The 17,390-nt window shown below is 42.5% G+C and overlaps 1 protein-coding gene across 4 annotated transcripts in view; it reads right to left on the bottom strand.

The window, feature by feature from the left end:
* The window catches only part of MAML3 (mastermind like transcriptional coactivator 3), a 290,322-nt gene extending 273,261 nt beyond the window's left edge, over window positions 1–17,061 (bottom strand). For 2 of the 4 annotated variants that reach the window (XM_030491519.1, XM_030491522.1), the window contains exon 1: window positions 1,672–1,901. The gene's annotated coding sequence lies outside the window, so the exon portion shown is untranslated. Of the gene's footprint in view, window positions 1–1,273; window positions 1,391–1,671; window positions 1,902–16,937 lie in introns of those variants that run through there. The other 2 variants (XM_030491520.1, XM_030491521.1) reach the window with 2 other exon arrangements.
* Window positions 17,062–17,390: the final 329 nt, after the last annotated feature.

The following is a 17,390-nucleotide window of genomic DNA, read 5'->3' as shown; positions in this document are numbered from 1 at the left end:
AAAAGATTTCTAACGGTAAAGTACAGAAGGTTATGGAATACTTGCCTGAAGGACGAGACACAAGGCACATCCCTGGAGACTTTTAAAACTACACTGGAAAAAGCACTGAAGCATCTGGTACACAATAATCCTACACCAGGAAGGAGAAAGGCTAGATGATCTAACTGGGCTTTTCCACCTCTGCTTTCTGTGATTCACTGGTAATTCCACTGGCCAGTTCTGGTTTCAAATACAAAAATCCAACATCAGCTGTAAGCATCCCCTGTTGAATGCAAATGCTCTTTGGAACTTACCTCTTCACCCCAGCACAGAATGCAAATGCTCTATGGAAATGCAAACAGATCCCATGTTTTAAGTTACTTTTATTTGAATATGTCTACATTACGATGAGAAGACGACGCACTAGAATGTGACCAGTCGTTGTGTTTGTACTTACAGCAGGGATCAGATGTGCTCAACGCGAGTACTCGCATTGAAATTTTCACATTTTGAATGGATGCTGTTTAATTAATTAATGGATACAATGAGATACTGCCACCTTTCAAGGGCAGCCTTACACCTTTCTTAATCTTTTTTTTTTAATTTAGCCGATGCTCAAGAAATAAAGAGAAAAACAAAAAAAAGTTGGTATATTTTACATGGAGTCCTCTGAAAATCTTACTCTTTTCACTTAAAACAATCACTATGTGGTCTTGATCTCAGGTTTGGAAAGAGCTGCAGTTATCTGCCCTTCCGGAACCCACAAAGACACAGGTGAGTAGCAAGGATTGGACCAGCAGTCCCTCTAAACTTCATGGAACAGGTGAATTATATAAATGGCACTAAAAGTGAGTAAGGGCTGTAGGGCTGGATGAAGATAAATTAACAAAAACCATGCAGAGAGCACCTCAGCATTACCATTGCAGTTTATATGAGGAGTGTGCTTTTGAAGAGGTTTCTCCTCTTCATCCTGTCTGGTTCATGCCACGGAGCAGTTTGAATCTGGATTACTTTCAAACAGAGCTAAACTGGAAGATGTGTTCCAGCCATTGCTGGACATTCAGCCTGCTGCTCCAGACCTGAGCTAGTACAAAGCAACACATCCTGAAAGGCATAGAGCATGGTCCTTAGCACCAGCTAGATTCACTGTTCAGAACCACTCCCAGTGCACCATACTACTTGCTAATGAAGACATAGCCATATCCACTCTTAGAGCCCCCTTCTCAAAACTGATGGCCTCACTAACAAGACTGTTGGGAAATTAGTGGAAAACCCGGAGCAACACGGTGCCTACCAGGAGTCTGGCTCAACAGTGGCTTCTTTTCTGTCTCCTTCCTAAGTCAGGTTCTTCTGATCAGTTCAGGGCTGGCATTAACTCCAGCAGTGATCCCGTCAGGTGGGTTTAGACGCAGCACACGTTCACTGTGTCTGGGAAGGGCATAAATGGGTGCTTCCAGCCTTCTCACCCTTACACCCCAGCAGGCCCACTGTGGCCAAACACGCTGCTGGCACTGTGGCTCACACTGCTCCCCGCTGATGCTCCAGACAGCTCTGTCTCAATCTGCCAGAGCCACCGGCCCGCACCCAGAAGGGGGTTTTAAGAGAAAATATGCCTGTATTTCACATCCCAGCTTTGAAAACTTGTAAGCTTGTACTTGAATCAGTGAACTAACAGCTACAGCTTTCGCCTACCTGCTACACACTCAGGGTGGAAACTCTCACTCCCTTTCTACAGCAAGCTTTTGAGTTGTGCTGCCAGCGCGTTAAAGACACGATCCTCAGCGCAAGAAGCAGTGCACCGCTGGTGTCAGGAACATTCTCTGTCACTATATTTTCTTTGCAGGGCAGGACAGAGCAAGGCTGGGGAGCTCAAGCACCGGATCTGGACAATCACCACCTAAAGCTTCCTGTGGCTTCGGCCTGCGAGAGGGTCACAGCACTTAACACAGCGGCCTCTACGAGAGCTGCAACACGTTCTTCCCTTCCAGCGAACGGCTCTCCGGCCCGGCCGCAGCACCACAGCCCTTTCCCCTCCACACCCCAGCCTCCGGCGGCAGCGCGGGCGCCAGCCAAGCTGGGCTCGCCCTTTGTTCCCCCCTTAGCACTACCCGCCGCCTCCCTGCACAAAGCTGCAGGCACCGCAGCGGCAGGAGGCGCGGGTCACGCTCCTCCCGCCCGGCCGGGCCTGCCGGGGCAGCGGCGGCGAGCAGAGCTGCCCGCGCAGGGGGAGATGCAGGGCGGCCGGCACCGCCTCCGCCCGCCGCGGCCTGCGGCAGGGCCGCCCCCTAGGGGCCGGGCGGCCGCACTGCGCCGAGCCCGCCGGAGCGGAGCGGCCCGGCCCGGTCCCGGCCCCGGGGAGCGGCTGCGGCACCCGGGGAGCCGCGGGCCGGGAGCCCGGCAGCCGGAGCGGCTCAGGGAAATGGGTGGAGGGAGGGCGGGTCCGGCAGGAAGAGCGGTGAGGGACTGCTCCCGCTGGAGCGGCGGTGGCAAGGCGGATCACAGGGCACCGTGTATTAGAGGAGGATTAGCTCTCTTTTGGGTAAAACTTCATCAAACTGTTTTGAAGAGAACAAATGAAAATGATGAAGGTAAATGGAATATCAGGTAAAACGCAACACTTGTTTATCACCTGCTGCAGATCAGATTTACTGTGAGGGTGCTGAGGCACTGGCACAGGGTGCCCAGAGAAGCTGTGGCTGCCCCATCCCTGGCAGTGTTCAAGGCCAGGTTGGACACAGGGGCTTGGAGCAACCTGCTCTAGTGGAAGGTGTCCCTGCCCGTGGCAGGGGGTTGGAACTGGATGAGCTTTAAGGTCCCTTCCAACCCAAATCATTCTATGGTTCTATGATTGTCCTTTCTTTTTCTGCAGTCACCCCAGTCCAGGAAAATGGAAGCCAAGCATGCAGCACTGCCAAAGATGACCCTGACAATCACAGCACTTGTCACACAAAAGGAGATTGACACGTACTGGCTTACATGGCCTAGTGAAAGAAAGAGGGGACAGGGCTGTTCCCTGCACAGGTATCACCACCGCAGAGAACGCTCTGCTCTGAGGACAGGTGAATACAGGCTCAACTGGGCATTACAGCAAATATCTGAACCACCCTCAGGTGGTGACTGAGATCCTGGAATGATCTTCCAATCAACACAGTGCAGGCAAGAAGGATGACTTACATTTGAAGAACTTACAGAAGTAGTTAGTTCATGCTGGTGTCTGCAGCAGTAATGGCTTGGATGGCCTCTCAGTTTTACAGTCCTGTTACCTCTGTATATCCAGCCTAGAAAGGATGAGACAGCACAATCCTAACACAGCAAACCAAACATCTTTTGAGTGCTCTCCATTGACAAAGAGGCATAAATGCAGAAATCAGTTGGGGAGAGCCCTTAGTCACCCATGTGACAAATGCAGGGCAGGCACATGGGGACCGGTCTGAGGCCTGAGCAGTGGCGTAGCCCTGCAGCAGAAAACCAGATCAGTGACACAGGACAAGCAGCATGGATCAGCAGCGTCATTCTGTGGGGGAAAAGGCAAACATCCTTTTTGATGTGTAACAGGAAACTGCTCTGTGAGATGAGCGAAGTAACGCTCCTGCTTTATTCCATATTATTAAGGCATCAGCCATGAGCACAGCGCCTCAGTTTTGGCACCACATTTCAAGAACGATGTCGATAGCCGCAGAGAGCAGCAGAGAGCAATGAGCGTGATCAGAGGGTTAGAAAACACAACCTACAATGAAAGATCAAAAGAACTGCAATGGTTTAATCTCCAGATTAAGACTGAGGTGGAATATGGTCACAGTTTTCAAAGGAAAGGAGTAATTTGTTCTCCGTGCCCATAATGAAGAAGAAGTAATAGATTTAGACTGCAGCCGACTTTTTTAGTGATAAGCACAGGGAGACATTGAAATATATTGCCTGGAGAGGTTGTGGTGCGTTTGACACTAGAGAACAAGTTAAACATATTTCAAGACTGACATTAACAGAGTGCAACTCTTAATGGGGAGGAAGCTGATGACTGCCAGGGATCCATTTTTTGTTATAATTTTATGAGAGACCAAAAAAAAAAAAAAAAAAGCTTTTTTCGTTCAAACAAAATTAGAATTCAAAAAGGGGGGTTACTATTTCCTGTTGGGTTTTTTCACTGGCTTACTGCATGAATTGAGAAACCGCAAGTATTTCTGTATCTCAGCTCCCCATCAATAAAACAGAGGTAGTAATACACAATTCATGAGGATGCTGCAAGTCTGTAATGCATTATTGCAACCTTGTGGATGCTGGGAAAGGAGGCGGTATACAAATGGAAAACATTTCCACACCCTCAGTTGTTTTTTCATGCTTGCACTGCTTTAAATACTGTAATTTGTTTTCCTTTCTTCTCAGAGAGCGTACAGGCCTCGGCACACTGTGATCTCTACTAGCAACACAAGTGCAGCTCTTCCCAAAGAGGAACAAACAGGGTTCATGTAGTTCAATCGAACACTGAAGTTGAGAAATGCCGTTAGGTTAAAAAACCCCACAATCCCTAACCATTAGATTTCATACTATTGCAGGTTTCTTTTATCATTTAAATTTCACCAGCAGAAATTTCTAATTCAGAAGCAGCGCTTCTCTCTGCTTACCTGGGCATGTAGAAAGGTCTCCTGGAAAAAATAAATCTACCTCCCCAAAACAGTTAGTGAACACGTACAGCCAACGCTAGCGGAGATTGTTTAGAAGACATGTCCAACCAAAGCAGAGCTGAAGTACCTCATTATTCCTTCCCTTCCAACATGCAACAATGGCTTATATTCATTAGAATTGTAAAACATTCTTTGTTTTTAATAAGGTTTATAGTACTATGTTCAGCTCTGGGGCCCCCAACACAAGAGAGATGTGAACCTGTTGGAGCAAGTCCAGAGGAGGCTGTGAAGATGGTCAGAGGGCTGAAACACCTCTGTTGTGGAGACAGGCTGAGAGAGCTGGGCTTGTTCAGCCTGGAGAAGAGAAGGCTCCTTAAGGAGAGACCTTAGAGCAGCTTCCAGTGCCTAAAGGGGGCCTAAAGAACTCTGGAGAGGGACTTTTTAGAAAGGCAGGTAGGGATAGGACAAGGAAGAATGGCTTTAAACTGACAGAGGGGAGATGTAGATTAGATGTTAGGAAGAAATTCTTCACTGTGAGGATGGTGAAGCATGGGAACAGGGTGCCCAGAGAAGCTGTGGCTGCCCCATCCCTGGCAGTGTTCAAGGCCAGGTTGGACACAGGGGCTTGGAGCAACCTGCTCTAGTGGAAGGTGTCCCTGCCCATGGCATGGTTTTGAAGTTCCCTTCCAAACCAAATCATTCTATGGTTCTATGATTCCTGTTGTTTGCACTATAATACAGCATTTTCAAGTCCAGTTCTGACATGTTTTTCCTGAACGCACATATACATGTATCACTAAAGGGACTGGCGTTATTCACACACATGCTGTTCCGCATGCATGTGTCTACATTTACATGTGTAAGAATACAATCCTGGAAAAGTAATTTGAAAAATAATTTCCTTTTAGCATACCAGCTGCTGAGATGATTAAGTCACTAATACTTTGTAAGTTCTCTAGCTCTCAAGAGTCCTCTTGCATTTGGTATTATTTGCAGAAGTGCAAAATCTCTAATTCTTATCTAGGTTAAGTCAAACCCCATTGCAATCAACTCACTCTCTTAAAAAAATCATTACAAAGACATCACATCAGAACTGCTGCTACATTCCATTGCTCTTTTTTTATAGCACTGCTTCTAAACTGATTACTTCTCGTTTATTAAAACTGAAGTATTACAAGCTACATTTAAAAGCATATTTGTATTATTTTAACAACTAGAGTTCTATACAAGAGTTGGATTATTTTGCTTTATACCAGCATATTTGATGATGCAGGGAAAAGTTTCACAACTATGTGATCAGCCATCAAATGCTTATATCCCATAGGAAGTCAAGGAAGGTCAGACACTTAACCCTCACTTGTGCTTATCAAAAGCCTGTGCTTCAAAATGTATCACATATGTCTTTTGCTACTAAAAAGATAAATAAAAATCTCAATGATGAGCAGAAGTTGAGGAGAGATGATCAAATATATTATTAACAGGGCTGCTCAATATTTAGTACTACACATTCTTTTCAACCTTTATTTTCTGCAGCTAAGATTCAAAGTGGGAGCATTATCACTGTCATCTCCCTTCTGAACCTGGACGAATGCTTCAATCTTCTTCAAAACCTTTCAGTGGGATCATCCGAGAGTCAGTTCTCCTTGACTTCTGTCAACTTACTGTTCAATAATACTGTTCTAGTGTGCAAAGCTATTTGCATCGTCAGTTCTTCACTGGCCACCGTCAGAGGTTGTGATACTTTCCGGCTAGCTGACACCACAAATCAGTACAATTCAATGATAAAGCAAATTCATAAGTTCTCCCAAAACTTTTAAGTTGTAGCTAATCAAAGTCCTCAAGTTCCAAACATACAAACTGGAGTTAGGTAATACAGTTTCCTGAATGAGCTACAGAGGGGTCAAGAGTAAGGCAAGAATGACTGCAGTTTTGAAAAAGGACCTTGTTTGGCGACAGAGTCAGTCTAAAAACTGGGGTAGGGAAAGAAACAGACATGAACTATCCTGACAAGCAGTGTAAGAGTGTGAATCAAGAAGGGAAGTTAACGATGAGCAAGGAACTGATTCATTAAGGTATCTGCAGTAGATAAAGAAACAGTGGACCTGCAAAACAGAGGGCAGATATGCATTTAGGCATGATGCGATGATAGAATATCTTTGAGCTAGTCTGATGTAGTAGGACCAAGAACTGATGGAAGAGGAGGGAGGAACCAAAATTGTACAAAATGTCTAAAGAAAGGAGATGGTATTCAAGAGCAGTAGGCATTAGGAAGTGGGCAAAGAGTGAGTCTAGAATCGGTCACTGCGAAAAAGGCCAGAGAAGTGAGGAGTCAGGAAGATGGGAATTAGTATTGATTGGTCAAGGACTGGAAGAGGGAGCCTGGAGGGATTAAATAAGGAGGAAAAGCTGAGTAGGTGAAGAGAATAGCATGGAATGAGGGCAGAGAAGGAAAAGAGGACTAGGAGAAAGACAGGTTGGAGAAGACAGGGTATAAAGGGCCACAGCTGTTCTTTTGGCAAAAGCTGTCATTGCAAGGCCTGGAGCAGCCCCTGCTACACTTGAACCCCAGCTGCATGTGGAACCCACTCCAAAGCCTTTTTGCAGTATATGTGAGGAACACGCACCATAACAAATCCAAGTTTTTGCAAGAGATCTAAAGTTACAGAATTGCAGATGCCAATCTGACATTATGCGATGAATGCAGAACAGCATCTCCCAAAGACAACAGAAAGCTTTGCCAAACTATCTACTCCAATATTAGCAAATGCCAGAATTAGTGTTACCGTGCAGCCTTTTTTGTGTATGTGTTATGACACTAATTGTAGGATCATGTGCTAATTTTTCCACAACGCCCTTACAAATAGAGCAGCTCTGGTAACAGACAGAGTCGTACAGCACAAAAATCTGTTCTCCATTTCATTTCTGCTTCATTTGTTGCTGGAAATGGAAAATAGTAAGTGAAGCAGAGACTTTCAGGAAGAGAAAGGATTATGTCACAGTTAAGACACCTGAAGAATACCATGCTAAAATATACGCTGCTTTTATTCCTGCCCCAAGTTTTCCGTGTAATTGTAGTTCCAGTCACCTGTGATGAGTTTTTCAGACACACTCTGTAGTCACAGTTTCGGTGTAACTAGTGGGACTTGTGCAGTCAACTTACTGAAGTGCTATGTATTTAGTACTCTAAAAACTCAGATCTTATGCACATAAAATCAGATGCTTGCAATTAATGGATACTTCTAATATCTTTACATCTGTTTCTGTCCTCTATAAAACAGTATTAAGGCCTCCTTTTGTGCACACGTGGGAACCTTGCACAGCAATTGTCCCTGACAAGCAACCTCCCTAACATTCTCCAGCATAAACTCCTGTGTTTATGAAACACTCGGACATGTTATGGATGCACACCTGTAAGGAAGCCCTCAGGCCATACTGAACAAATAAATAGGCAACACATTTAAGAAAGCCCTAAAGAATACCTCAGTAAGTCTTCAGAGCAAAAGTGGCTGTATTACAAATAAGCAGTTCCATAACTCTGCCATATAGGTTCAGCAGCCATGGAAATGTGGCAGAGGGTTCAGTGCTGATTGTACAAACCCTCTAGGGAGGCTGGGCACACATTTAGACCATGCTGTATCAGAACTGGAACCCTTACAGCATTGTCAGCGTTACCTGCACCTTCCAAGTTACAGGCTTGTGTTTTGACGCACCGACTTATTTCCATTTAACACCATCCATCCTAGACACCGAGAGAGACAAATAGGAGAAAAAACCCCAAACCAATAGAATACAGTGATATTTATATTGTATGCCACAATGGAAAATACAAAAAGCAGAAAATTAAATAGGTTAAATAGAAAGTGTTAATTATGATACACCTTAATTTTGAATACTGGACTTTGCAGTCGTAACAGTGTAACTCCAAAAATAGTTGTGTGTGGATAGAGTGTGGATAGATACACGCATACAATTATTCTCAGAAATGAGTGTCAATAGAAACACTTCGTGATTTTAGAGAACATTTTTAAGAAATAAATTAATTTAATTAGTGTTCTTACATCTCTGTATTATGAAAAAATACTTTTCTTTTGAACAGCTAAATGTTGGATTCATTAACGCTAACTATTTACTGTTTGCTAAATATTCATCATTCTCAGAGCTGAAAATTATTCCAAAGCAACTGATTGTTTTCTTTGTCAGCTACACATATCAGGGCAACAAGAGCCTCCTTGAAACAGGTTCTTAATCCTCATTAAGTTGAAGAGCTGTCAGTAAATATCATGCGAAAGACAAGGCTATTGATATTAGAATATGTAACAGAGGTTCAAAACCTGTTGTCCCAGATGTGGTCACAAGAGAAGATATTCTGTCCAATTAGTGAGATGAAGATGTTTGGAAGCACAAGGATGTAATGATACAAGCACACTTAAAACCAGGGCTCATATTTTAAGTGAGACTGTGGGATTTCAGCCAAGACACAATCCTGATTCAACTGAATTCCTCTTTTAAGAAATGTTGTCTGTGCTTATGATGCTACAAACATTCAGATCCAACATGATCTGATGGAAGCTACAGGATCACAGAATGATAGAATGGTTTGGGTTGGGAGGGACCTTAAAGCTCGTCTAGTTCCAAACCCCTCTTCCCATTAGGCAGGGACACCTTCTGCTAAACCAGGTTGCTCCAAGCCCCTGTGTCCAACCTGGCCTTGAACACTGCCACGGATGGGGCAGCCACAGCTTCTCTGGGCACCCTGTGCCAGTGCAGTGCCATTTTTCCAATAAACCAAGATATCATAATTTAAGAAATTTAACACTGTATTTCCATCTACTTGCTATAACTTCAGTGATAATATAAATGATGCTATTTATAGCATGCTATGAATAGCTTCTTTTCAAATTTGGATAATCCTTTTTTCATAAAATACATTAGAATAACTACAGAGAAGCTAACAAAAAGTCCATCTGGCCCAGTATGGTGTCTCTGCAACAGCAATCAACACAGTGTGCAGAGGAAGAGCATCACTATATACTGGCCATGTTCATAAACTGTTTGTAGCTCAGGGACTTCCTTGAGGCAAAGTTAGAGGCTTAACAGGTCTCGGTCTTCTATGCTTTGAAAATGTGTCCAGTCACTTTTAGGTGAACACTAACCCTCCTGTCACGCTTTCTGAAGAGTACAGCATGATAATGCAAAATAAATTGTGCATAGTGTCATGCCAAGTTTCAAGATTAGCTGTGATGCAGAACAGATGAACTTTTAAAGGAGGATTAGATAAGCTGCTTAATTGAGTTTGGATTCCTTAGGAAAGCCACTGGGGTTGTTTAAAACAGAGTAAAGAATTCTGCAGTAGTAGTAGACATGCACAATGTCAAGTCAATCTAGAATTAGAAGGGAAGGTGAAAACGAATCTATCTTTCATGGTAACAGAGAAAAATCCATGCAGAATTAGTAAATTATGATTAATCTCAGCAAATGACAGAAAGGTCAATAACTTCAGAGAGGAAGCAGATTAAAATATTGCAAAATCAGCTCTCTCACTTCAGAGGAAGCTAAAGGCACACAACGTATATAGAACAACTGTAATCCCCACTACCACTCCAAGACAAATTGCTGCTTTTGGACAAGACAAGGAAGTTTTTAGGATGCATGATTCTGTAATGTCTGTGCAAAACCAGAAATGAAAACTACAGTATTTTTTTAATAAATCAGGGCTATTGTGTACATTATGCAGTAGCATGGACTGATAGGAACATACTTGTAAAAGGAAAGATTTGGCACCAAGAATCTGACAGCTACCTTGTATGCATCCAGAGCACTTTTACTTTGGAGTAGCTGTGTTGGGAGCCTTGCAGAAGACGTCATATTCAAGAAGTCAGCGATCTTGAGCAAGCCATAACTGCTCTTTTGGGCCTTGTGCTTCAGGTTTGAGAAGCCTGTGTGTTAGCATGAGCAGCCTCCATGGTGATGGTGTCTCCCACACCAGCCTGTGCTGTGCACTGGTGGATGCTGTAACACAGATAGTGTTCCAGCCTGTCAGGGGAAGATAAATGATGCTGCTTGGTCCACAATATAAAAGGTACCATGGCATGGGTGGGAAGAGAAACTTCTCCACAGACAGAATCTGTGCAGCGTGCCATGGGAAAAATCCATCCCTCCAGATGGACAAAATTGGGGTTCCCAGCAGCTGAAAGGCCTAAGATTTATTCACTCTCTGTAGTCTTCTTTTTATTCTACCTTACTAAAACAGCTGTTTCATTACAGTGCTCATTGTCAGGCCTTTATTAGTGAAATCTGAAAGAATCCTGTGCCACCTCTGCCTCTCCCTGGCCCACGCAGAACACTAGCTCTGGTTGATTCTATAGACTGAATGCCCGTTAGTGTTTGGAGTACATTAAAGTGTGGTGCCTGTGCCCAACTGATTGAATTTCATCCAAGAGGAAGTCAGTTTTGTACACTCTGAGCAATCCATGATTTGAACAAATACCCCTGCAAGTGGAGGTGATCACTGCATTCATGATCCGAGCAACACAAACATCAATGCACCCCAAATTTAAGCTTAACTAGTGACTACGTTTTATGCACAAGTACCTAAGTAAGTTCTGCGGAAGAAATGGAAAACAGCACAGAGAAGAGAGGAATGAAAGGAAAAAGAAGCTTAGTTTTTTGAAAGACATGTTTCAAGGTCGGTTAGGTAGTTCATAAGAAAACACTGAAAATAAGTAAATGTATGATAAATAAGAACTAGAAAGTAACTTTTTCAGAGAACATCAACTGTTGTATATAAGAGGTGCGTTAAAAAACCCTGTAGGACAAATTCAGTTTTGACTTACACCAACATATAATCATACAAATATGCAGCTTCCCTGGAAACCCATGTCCTCAATGTTCTCCATGTAATTTTCTCCAGAGAAGTTAGGTGACAAAATTTCTGCTGCTTTCAGCTGCTGAAAATTTTGAGCATGGAATACTATTATTCTCTTAGTGATTAAATAATTCTGTGGAAATCCTATTGTTGGTGAATCTAAATTTCAGTTTGAATTGTAGATTGTTTTAAGTTAAAGACATGACATTACTCTGTTAAAGGACAGCATGTGCACTACTTCAGACATTTCAAGCCTCACTACTGCATGGAAGGTTTGGCTCTCGGACGCAGATGCCACTGCCTCCAAAGCATGAATGCTTTTGAATTGGGAGACACATACTAGTTCTATTATTCCAAACTGTTAATATTAAAAAGAAAGAGGGTATATCAGTTATTTAATTTGCATAACCTGTAATGTAAGCAGTTTAGAGAATGGACCACATAGTGAAGTTCAACAGCTGCCTGTAGTATAACATATTCAAAACAGGAGTAATTTCTAATTATAGTACTGTTTCTAGTAAATCTCTACGGGTACTTTCCTGATATGCCCAGAAGGACTCCCTCTTCAGAAAGGAAGTGTGTGGCCACAGGTAGCTCTGGGGGCAAGAAGGAGCAGGGGAGACAATAAAAACAGTTCAGACCAAGTTAAAATATCCTTTTGTGGAAAAAATCTGTGGTAAGCACCTGTAACCCAGCAAGTAAGACAATGAAAATGAAGGAAATGAAAGCCTGATTCCTCCAAGAAGATGAAGCTCAGTCCAGGTAAATGAATGTATGGGTATGTAGTGAGGCAGAGCAGTGACAAAAGCCACAGGCTGCAGTGAGTTGTCAAGGTGAGTCTTTGCAAAAAGGCTTCTGTGATTGCATTTGATAAATAAAAAGTGAGAGAGAAGGGAAGAAATTGCACATGAAGGAAACTGAAAATGCCTGAAAGGTATGAACAGGTATTGAGCTTGTTAACAAACAAGAAAAAAAATGTATTAAAAAATTGTCAGTAAAACAATTTCCACTCACTCAATCATAACCCAAATGTTTTCTTCCTTAATCTAAATATTCATGGTCTTAAAAGAAATGTGAGAAAGCTCCAAATAAGACAAAAGTGAAATAATAATTAGAAAGTTGTTTGCATATACACAGCATCGCTTTAATTGTTGCAGAGTAATACAACTATAAAATAGAATTGGTTTTAGCTCAAGAACCTCTGTAAAGATGTTGTAAGAAGAATTTATGAATATGCTTTTGAAGGGAGATATCTCACCTGGTTTTGACTTTTGATCAAGGAATTAAGTGGCTGGAAAATGGACAGTGCACAGGAAATTCTTCATTATGTGATAAATTGTTGACATGAGTTCCAGTTATTTGTGAACAGTGCAATGCCTGGGGAGAGCTCCTTTCCATCCAAGAATTTTATAGGCTCTCTTTAAAGTAAACTGATATATAGACAAGAAAGAAGTTAGAAGGAACAGCCAAGCTTTATTGATTGAATCCTTTAGCGATCCTGGGATAAATCCTGAAAAAATACTCTCCAAGCTTATACCAGGTTGCACTTATGCAGGGATGGCATTAGCAAGGCAAATTTGAGAGTACTGCAAATTCAGAAAAAGAAACCAGATGAAGCTGGTTGATTAAATACATGGTTTCCCCTTTACCCTGGGCCGCAATTGCAATATATTGCTTCATAAGGCCACTGCAAGAGAAATATGATACAAGCTGAATATGTTTTTGGCAAGATAGATTTCTCTGCTACAAATACATACATGTGTGTATAAAATTGTGATTCTCTGAATGCACTAGGAACAAAAAGCAGTTGTTCAGAAACCCTAGCCTGCCTTTTAATCAATCCTGTGCTCTAATGAGCTGTCTCTTGCCTCTCAAATAACCTACACTTCATTGGTTTTCTCACTTTCTGCTTCTGAAATATGGTCACTCACATCTCTAGTTCAGTGCCTCAGACCCTGCATTAGCAATCAGCAACAAGGAATTCTCTCATCTCTGCCAGCTCTTCACAGTTCTTCGCCATGAAGACCATGCTACTGGAGGTAACTGCTTCTAGTGCTTCACTTCTCTTAATGGTTAAAGGAATCAATTCCATAAGGCCCAAACAAAACATGGTTTTGTATGCCCAGTAATTTCATCTGTGACTGGCTGGGATATCAGACACACTCCCTGTCTGCATCCCTAACATCAGTTCTGAGGCTGACTTAAGCCAGCAAGAAAATAATGAAGCAACACAACAAATGACTTACCTAATTTTAATCAGAACATTTTCACGACAAAAACCCAAATTGATTTCTACCTTGACCAAGTCACTCTAGAGCTTTCTTTTGTCTTCTCTCCCAATTTTGTTTTAGCAAATCAGGAGGGGGTATTTCTAGTTCATCCCTGATGCGGAGCGGCTGGACTAGAATATGAACATTTTGTTCCAATTCATTACTAGAAACTAAAATTGCAAATCATACATTATTCTAATATCATGGAAGCTTTTAGCTGCAGTAGAGACTAATTCTGCTCTCTGTGTTCCTCCTTCCAGGGAAATAGGATATTTCTACTGAGAAGCAAGGAGGAAAAATGACAACCATGTTTTTACCAGCAGCCACATTTTTGACTGAACAGCCACTTCCCTGCTCTCCTGCATGGAAAGATAACGAATCACTTGCAACACTGTCTACAGGCACCAGCAGCAGGATTGTGCTTATGCCTAGACCTCAGCACAGCAGCAACAATGTCACAATACCAATCTCACCAGTCATGCAGCACCACGTCCTGAGAACTCCTGAATCCAAAGTCCCCGTCACAGGGATGCACTTCATCTCCTTCCTACAAACTCCCTTTCATATAGCTACTGACGGAAAAATTGTGTAAGTTTAGTCACTGCTGTAAATTTCTGATAGTGCAAGTAATTTCTCCATGGAGAGCTTAGATCTCTCCCATAGCAAGCTAGCAATATCATTTGTGTCCTGTGTCAGCCAGTGAGTTCTAAAAGTGGAGTCCAACATCAAAAGGGCTCTGAAACATGGCAGAGCTGAAAGAGCCACAGACTCCCTTTTCAGTTCTGAAAAATGTTAAATCATGCTGTTGACTCCGGGAATGGTTACGCTTTTTCATCCAGCCCATGCAGTGGTTTTGAAATATGGGTAAGCTTACAGATAAACCTGCTGTAATGGGAATGAAGCCCTTTTAAAATCTGCAGACCTCTGAGTTTTGAGGGAGTTAGATAGTTCTGCAGAACTTCCACTCTCCTGCCTCCCCCCCTTCCTCCAAGCAAATTCTTGTCTCGGTGGTTATGCCTAAGGTAGTTTCTCTCTTTGCAGAACAACTGCCATTTCATTTGCTTTAATTACAGATTGGTTGCCTTCAGCTTATTCTAAATCATGTGTAAGACTATTGATTCCACTTCAGAGGTGTGGTGAGCACCAAGACGTCTTCTAGGTGTAAAAAGACTCCTTCTGAGTCTCTATGAAGCTCTGAAGCATGTCCCAAGCAGAAAACCAAAACCCATTCATATTGCCACGGGCCATATCCTGCCATGAAAGAATCTGTTTCCTCATCTTATGAAATGATTTGATTTTCAACTGGTCCACAGGGAATCTAACGCTGGTAATTTTTCCCCAGTATGCGCAGGACCCAAGAAATGGCCAACAGTGCAGTTTGATTATTCTAACAGATTTCCCCAGTGACCTGGAAAGCTTCTGCCCTCTTTGAAACTGCTTAATTAGGCAGCCCCTACTGCACACCCCCATTTTGTGCAGGACCAGCATAGTAGAACTTGTGTCTTTTTTATGTTGGGGAAAAGCATTCCGGTTCCTAAGCAGAAGGACCATTCTGTTCCAGCCCATTTGAACATACAGCATAGTGCTGAAATACACTGAGCAGAATCTTGACTATCCCCTGGTGAGCATTTTTCTATCAGGTTGGTACTAGCTCTGCTAGCTCACACTTTGTGAAGTCAACCATCGCAGTTATTTCTTGTGGGACAGGAAAATTCAGCAACTGAACATGATCAGGTTGTTGTTCAGACCCACACAAACTTCAGCAGGTACAATCCTTTCAGGATTTTTCCTTTAAAATAAACCATTCTTTCACTATGAAGTTAGTGTAACTTCTGAGCTTTGAGCTTTTACCTGTCAGATCAGGTAAAAGCATCCCACCCCAGCTCCAAACATCTAGCATGGACAACTCTGTGCATTTAAGAATTCTCCTTCTCCCCTTCTTGCCTCCATTCTCCCATTAGCAACATTTTCTTCTGCTTCACTTCATTTTTTCACATTACTGCAGTTTCCTATTTTAAAGGACGAATTTCCCTATGTGCACGATTTCCAAAACTGCCACGAACGAAACTAAGACCTGCCTCCAGCCTCCCGTGCAAGGGGTTACAGCGGTGTCCTTCCACCTCCCGCAGCAGCAGCTCCTGGCTCAGCTGGTTCCAGCCCATGGTGAGCTTGCCAGCCACCCCGTCAGTGGCCTCAGCCAAGGCCTGCTCGAGGACTCTGCCCTTCAGGCTGTGCTCAGCAAAGCATGCTTTAACTCCCACTGCCCCAAGTATGAGAAGATATGCACTGAAGGAGATATAGACGAGCTTTGGGCCGCATCCCAGGAGACACAGACCCGATGATACAAATGCAGAGAGCCAAGGAGACTCTCAGCGCTTTGTTAAATTGGATCCAGAGTAGTAAAACATTCCAAGTGCGTTTTCATACACAAATACATCCTGTACTCCTCAGCCCTTTTTGAGTTTTCTCTAGTACTGTGTTTTAGTTCTCATGTTCGTAAAAACAGTTTTCCCTAATTTCAGTATAAAGATTTTGAGAACCCTCCTTCTGGCTTTAGAGAGGGTATTCAGTTCTTATTTTCTTTTCCCAAGTTTAAAGAACCGCACTGTTCAGTAAATTTAGCTCTTCATATTCCAAAATTACAAGGATAAGTGAAGTTACATCATGTGAATTATGAAGTGATAATGTCTTTAGTTCTGCCCCAATCAGAAGTGTAACTGTTTAAGGCTTGTAATAATCATGTTCAAACATATTCAGATTATAATTACTTTTCTTCTGATAATGATAGCCCGTCTGATTGGATGATTACCTATTTGACTTTGATAAGTCTCGAAGGTCAAAGAAGGTAATTACAGACATCTGTTTTCTAAGAAAAATAAACTCTTGGAAAATAATATTTAAAGTGACATCTGCAAATAAGCATTTTAGAAGCAGGCTGCTCATGTGCAAGTCACAGCCAGGCAAATAAATAAAATAACAAAAGCAAATCATAAGGTTACCAAGCTATCACACTTCATTCTTAAACGTGCAGATTTTCTTCCATTACTTACATAAGCATAATTCCAGTCTGATCAGAATATATATATATAAAAAAATACAAATAATGCATGTTCCATACACATTTAAACTGTTCTCGCAGGCATAACTTGTTTGAAAAAGAAAATTGCTTGTTTAATCAAAGACAGTGGTAGATTAAGTACCCACCTGTCGCTGTTTCCAAGGAAAGAGGAGGAATATTATCCAGAGAAAATAAGCCCAAGTATTTCAGTGTCCGAACATACAGTGGTTAGAATGAACTAACCACTTCTTTGATTTGAGCTGCCGTGCTTTCCCATGGCCAAAGGTGCACTGATCAACAGTTAGTACCAAGGCTGTGGACTACTGAAGCATTAATAATTGGTAAACAAACAAATCTAGAGCAAAATTCATATGCATTTGTCTCCGGGAGAAGAGGAGGCAGGAAAAGAGTCACAGGACCTAAGACAAATTTTCTATAAAGCAAATGCTCTTCACTCAGATGCTTTTCCTTTGCCTTGTACCCTCCGCAGCAGGTTTCTCTTCAGGCAAGTGAGCACAAAAACTCTGTCAAACCAAAATTCTCTGCTCAAACTAATGATAACTTCTTCATTCCCAATCTTCACCCATTTCTTCTGCATC

This window comes from Strigops habroptila, chromosome 7, assembly GCF_004027225.2.
Source record: "Strigops habroptila isolate Jane chromosome 7, bStrHab1.2.pri, whole genome shotgun sequence".
Classification (NCBI taxonomy): domain Eukaryota; kingdom Metazoa; phylum Chordata; class Aves; order Psittaciformes; family Psittacidae; genus Strigops; species Strigops habroptila.
This window is presented reverse-complemented; position numbering and strand designations above follow the sequence as displayed.